We start from the raw sequence: 6,649 nt of genomic DNA, 5'->3' as shown, positions 1-6,649 counted from the left end.
GTACCGATACCCTATGGGGTATCCGTACCTCTTTTGCATTCGATGTTTGAGGGGTATGAATAGTCGTTAAGAGGGTATCGATACTTCCCTATTTAAAATCAAATTTTGACTCGATTGAGGTTCGAAATACTTAGTAAAAATTGTTCCAAAAAAATCACAATTTTTCATTAAGTAAGGAGTAAAATTTGATCTTTGAAAACTTGGAGTAATATTTTTTATAATCAAATATTTAAATCCAATATATAATTTTGAATCGAATATAAAATCTTAAAATTCAATCTTGAATTTCATTAACACTTTTTTTATATCGAAATATCAAAATATTTTCTCAATACAATTACATCTGGGAATTTTTCTGATTTGGTGATGGTCGGAGAGATGGTGGAAATGACCATTAAGCAAGGAAAGATAGAAAGAGGTAGGTCAAGTGGAAGACCTCCCATGAAGAAGAGAGAATGAGAGATCAACAATATCAACGCTTTTAACATCAGTAAAAATGTTACGATCTCTAAATCAAAACCAACTGCAACTGTATCGTCAGGTACTTCTAGACAAGATTCGAGGTAACAAAGGAGAGAAAGAGGAAATGAGTATTTTGATCCTATTCCCATGACATATAAGGACCTTTATCAATAGCTTTTTGACACACATGTGGTGTCACCATATCCATATGAACCTCTAAATCCCCCATACCCCAGGTGGTATGATGAAATTGTACACTGTGAATATCATTGCGATGTCCCAGGGCATGCTATTGAAAACTGCCTCACCTTTAAGAGGATTTTCAAAAGAATGTACAATATGAACTGGATTCATTTCAACAATTCAGAATCACCCAACGTTACACAGAACCCTTTGCTTAATCACTGAGAAAATGGTGTAAAAGCAATCACCGAGGAGAAGGGTAAGAAGGCCAAGGCCAAAGTTTCTGAAGTGAAGTCACCTCTGGCTTGGGTATGGAGGCAAATGATAAATGCGGGGTTTCTTGCACCGTATCCTAGCACAACAGATTGCAAAGGTGGCAATTATTTTTATTATCACAATGAGGACGGACATGATGTACAAGAATGTGTCGAATTTAGAGCCTTGATCCAGCTAATGATGGACATAAAATAGTTGGAATTCTACGATGAAAGAAATGACACTCCCAAAGCAAATGTTTGTGCAACTAGAGATGCATCTTAAAAGTGAATGCAACAATTGAGGAACATGGTATCTTGGGACTAGACAAGAGGAGATCATCACTATTACCACAGAGTTGTGTTGCCCATGAAATAATGTCTTGTTTGAATTTATCTTTTATATGCTTGAACATTTTTTTAAATGACATTTCTTTGAGTAATAGAGAATTGTTTGAAATTCAGTGAATATCAAGTATAATGAAATTCACATTTTGAGACATGAGGTTCTAGCCTTTAGACATACGTTGAGATCAAATTTCTTTAAAAAAACAAGATCCATATTTTTTACCCGAAAAAGAAAAAAATATTTTCTCACGCGTACAAGTATGGAAGTAGAACAGATGGGGCATCTCCGATGCATAACATTGCAAAACTAGTTAGTTTGCATGTATGTTAAGGGCGTTCCGTGATGATATACAATTTTCACAAATGGAATGATGGAATAAACAGATGTGGCTTAGATCAGTTGCTTAGGAATTGAGCTCTAAAGATGAAATTTTCTGATTTCCAGTGACACTCAGACTATAACAGATTCTTTCTGAAAAACTTAGAAAATCTCAAAATCAAAGAATTATTGTGATATTAATGAACGATAATTTCAACAATGTTGGGGCACTCCACTGAAAGTACTAGGCTGTTAATTTTCGGAGGTAATGTCTGAAGTAGTCATGAAGGTAATATCCGAGCTTTATAAAGTGAGTTTCATTTGAGTTTGTCAAGTCGAATACTTTCTGACATTTTAATCCTTTAATTAAGGGTAATCCGTTAAAGTAATGGGAATATTAATTTCCCTAACTTTATGAATACTAGTACACTCAGATCATGACACTAGTTTCCATGTGTCGAGCTGAATCTCCCAGTAAAATCTAAAGCGAGAACATCAAGTTTAACAAAGTATAATTTAACGAAATGTGATAAGGCCTAAAATAAACATGGATTTAAAATTAAATTTTGATGAAAAGTAGACTAAGGGGGTCAGGAAACATCTGTTATAGTTGACTACACAAAAACACTCAGGGGTTCTGCATTTAGATCGATACTTCTGCGCTATCTCTGCTTAAGGAGTCTACGAAACTTGAATAATTAGAAGATTCCTGAGAACTGAAATAGAAATGTTTTTTAAAGGGCATTGCAGTGGAGTGCACCAGTTGCGCTATTTTGTTCACATCCTATTTCAAAATCATGAAAATCAAATCCAAATCACATTGTCTTCCTTTATCACCCTTGGATCTTGACACTTTTCAAAGGGCTATAATTTTTTAAAACAACTTGTGTGATTCATTTATTTCATATTCAGTGAACTGATACTTTTCTTCAATTGCTCTGACATCATTTTTATACCAAACCTTTAAAAAAAGGAGATATATCTCCGACAATACATATTCTCTTAAACAATCGGTTGAAATGGCCTGAAATGGTATGGGACATCTCCAGGTTTCCAATCTCTTCTTCTTCTACCACCCGTGCCTCCTAATGTGATTCCTATCAAAATAAGAGCCTGTCATTGCGAAGAGGAAGGTAGTGTTACAATTCATGGCCAGACGTGATCGAAGGGACAGAAAAATAACCGTTCTAACCAATCATTTCAAAACTAGTACGAACAATGTAGATGGTTGCTTCATACAACACATTGTCTCTATTTACTATGAAGATGTTCATCCAGTAAGGTGCAAGAGACCTACAATAATGAATTGTATAGAAAACGTTTAGCCGGTAATGACGAGAAATTCGTTCACTATCGGGTTGCTCCTGAATCATGAGTTTAATGTTATACTTGAGGATGTCATATCAAAGAGAATTAACGGGAATGCAAGCCTTGATGATAATGACAACCCAACTGAGCATGAAAGGAAGAGAGGGAGACATTTATAACTCAACAACATTTAGAGTAAAGATAAGCATTGCTGCCAAGATTCCTATGCAAGAAATTTGAAGCCTTTCACTAAATATTGATGTGTCAACCACAATGTTGATTCAATCAGTTCCAGTAGTTGATCATCAACCGAAATGAAAAAGAATCTTACTCCCTCGAGTAAACAAAGGGTAAAAGAAAGCTTAAGAATATCTGGATTAAAATTGATCCATAAAATCAGAAGTGCAAGATCATTGGATTAAGCCAACAAATGAGAAAATGTCAGAAATTTTCCATGAAGCTGTCAGTGCTGGGGAATGATCGATTCCAAGGACAAGACCAAGAGACAAAGAATTAGACTTCGTCCAAGAAATGAAGCAAGAACTAGTTCATTTTTCATACATCTTAGACATACTTAAGAGCATCACATTTATCATTTTTCGAATACATAATTTTTGTGTATCTCATGATGCTCTTTACTATATTCCAATGCGTTTTTCATGGATTCGCCATGTATCAACTAACCACTCCCACTACTTGTGCAATGTCTGGTCTTGTGCATATCATAGCGAACATTAAATTGCCCACTACCGATGCATACGACACTCGAGACATCTTAATCTTCTATTCTTCACTGCTATGACTCATATTGGAGGATAATTTGAAGTTAATAGGAAGAGGGGTAGAAATTGGCTTACAATATTGCATGTTGAATCGTGACAAGATCTTCTTCAAGTAATTCTTTTGTAAAAGCCAAATCTTCCTATTTCTTCTATCTCGATGAATTTACATCCCTAGAATCTTGTTTGCTAATCCCAAGTCCTTCATTTCAAATTCCCTAGTCAGTTGTGCCTTCAATTCTTCAATATGATATTTGTTGGGTCCTGCAACCAACATGTCATCCATATACAACCGCAATATAACAAAATCATTATCACCAAACCTTTTGAAATAAGCACAAAGGTCTGCATTAAGTTTGTTGTATCCAAGCCACATAATAAAAGAATCAAATCTCTTATACTAACAACTCGGTGCCTGCTTTAGACCGTACAGAGATTTGTTCAACCTGCAAACCAAGTTTTTCTTTTCATTTTCTTCAAAACCTTCAGGTTGGAGCATGTAAATATATTATTCAAGATTTCCATGAAGAAAAGTTGTTTTAACATCTAGCTAATCTAGATGTAAGTTCAATGTAACACACATTGCCAAGACTACTCGAATTGTTGTTAGTCGAACCACAGGAGAAATGATTTCATTGAAATCAATACCTTCTTTTTGAGCATATCCTTTGACCACCAGTCTTGCACGATAACACTCAACTTGATCGTCACCATTTTACTTGATTTTGAAGACCCATTTGTTACCAATTGGCTTTCTTCCTTGTGGTTGTGGCACAAGGTCCCATGTATTATTTTTATGAAGGGATTCAATTTCTTCTTGCATCGTCATCATCCACAGTGAAGCATCTGAGTTGTTTATTGCCTCCTAGAATGTTGATGGCTCACCATTCTCTGTTAAAAGGTAGTATGCAATATTTCCTTCTATAACATAATCTGAGTACCAATTGGGACGTAGTCTCACACGATCTGATTGACGATTTGTTGGAGCTTCAGAACTCTCTGGTTCTTGTTCATCATGTGTTAGTTATGCTTCAGAAGAATCTCCTTGTTCAATCTCCTTTTCCACATGTGTCTGTGTAGTCTCTGACTTTTCAGCGCTATCATCATCTTCTTTTCTTTGTAGTTTATCTTCTACAAAGATAACATCCCTGCTGATGACCACTTTGCGGGCAGTGGGATCCCACAAGCGATACCCCTTTACACCATCATCATACCCCAAGAATTTACATTTCCTGGATGTTTTTTTTATCCCATATCTCCATAGTTGTCTTCTTCTCAATAATGCTTGACAATACTTCATCTGCTAATGCTAGATGAAAGTTTTCCATAGCATTCCCGTCTATCTTGTTTCATTTGTTGTCATCTATGAAATTTATCGGCCTTTCACTTATAGCCGCTAGACAACCGTCTTTCATCAGGATGGCCTTCATCTTCAATTTCCACAATGAGAAATTTCTCCAATTGAACATTTCAATATCAAATTTTGATGACATAGCTTTTATTAAGGATAACTCCCACTATTTCACTATCGTGAATAGTTCTTTAGAACATTTAAAGAATGGGTAATACCTTCTTACTTTTTTATATTGGAGGATCCACCTTTTGGTGGCAACCACAAAGATAATAAGTAGATATTACACACTGTAATCTGACTCTGATACCCATTGTTGCAGAATACGGCTATCGGATAGAGTAAAATCGCAACTGATAATTTGAGAAAATAAAAATAAAGATAAAGAAGACATAAAATCTACGTGGAAAACCCCTAAATAATATAGGGTAAAAACCACGGGCAACGGTAGAATAATTTCACTATAAGCAAATAGGAATTAGAACTTCTCTCGATCTAACAATGAGAAAACAAGAGCAATTCTCTCTTGATAAAAAGGAGAAAACAACTCTCAAGAAAACTCTCTAAATTCTAGTATTGGGAGAATGCTAGATAGACTTGAGATGATTTTGAAGCTAAATGGGTTAGGGTATTTATAGTTGAAGCTTAAGGACTAATCTTATAAATATCTTAAAGTCCAGGGATTAAATGAACAATTTTCCCATTACCATATTTTCAACAAAATCAAGCTGCAACTTTCAACAATTTCCACTTTCACATTCAGTGCACCACAATTTCAACATTCGATGCCTACCTTGTTGAATTTTCAACATAAAAACACCTCCACTGCATGCAACATACAAAAAAATTAATTAGTTTCAAGAAAATGAAAATGGAAGCAGCTTCTAAGAGTTGGAGACGAAGCTCTTCTCAATGTTGTTTCTTTTAATTCTTCATATTTCCACTTTCCATTCTTCTCCTACTCACTTTAGAAGTTGTAACCTTATCTGCAAGCAAAACAACCAACAAATCTCCTCGTCTCAAAGTCTACAAAAGCTAAATAAAAAAGGCCTGCAATTCAGCCACATATCCCAAAGATTGCTATCAATCACTCTCCAAGTATGCGCATCCTTTAAAACCGACCCAGAAAAGCTCTACAGGGTTTCATTATTCGTCACTATAAAAGTTGCTCGTACAACTTTCGCATCCATCTCATCTCTGTGTAGATTGAAGGGTTTGAATCCTACAGACCGAGCCACCGTCCGTGACTGTGGTTCAAAGGTTAGTGATGCCATTGACAAGATGAAGCAATCATTGACGGTATTAGCCAGTTTACAGCGCGCAGATCCGAAGAATGAGTTAATAGAAAGCATTAGGATGTGGGTAAGTGCTGCATTGACAGATACGATTCGTCCTAAAGTATTTTAAGGATTATTTTTTCTTCGATTGGAAATATGAGAATATTTTTTATTTCTCCTTAGAATTTTCCGTTAAATAAAATTTGTATGGTTGAATTTGGAATAACAACATCGTAATTTAAATTTATATTCGAATTCTTAGATTTCCACTATTAGAGACTATTTATAATCGATGAGGCATCAATTTTGGGCATTGTGGGGGTGTTTATCCTTCCCCATTCATAATCGACCTCCGAACCACTTTTTAT

General features: G+C 35.4%; 1 pseudogene; it reads left to right on the top strand.

Annotated features, from left to right (window-relative positions):
- The first annotated feature begins 5,875 nt into the window (after window positions 1-5,875).
- Window positions 5,876-6,411, top strand: LOC120196575 (annotated as a pseudogene).
- The last annotated feature ends 238 nt before the right edge of the window (window positions 6,412-6,649 follow it).

Source organism: Hibiscus syriacus, unplaced genomic scaffold (genome assembly GCF_006381635.1).
Source record: "Hibiscus syriacus cultivar Baekdansim isolate YM2019G1 unplaced genomic scaffold, ASM638163v2 tig00117034_pilon, whole genome shotgun sequence".
NCBI classification, from domain to species: Eukaryota; Viridiplantae; Streptophyta; class Magnoliopsida; order Malvales; family Malvaceae; genus Hibiscus; species Hibiscus syriacus.
The sequence above is the reverse complement of the archived record's forward strand: the minus strand, read 5'-3'. Positions and strand labels throughout refer to the sequence as shown.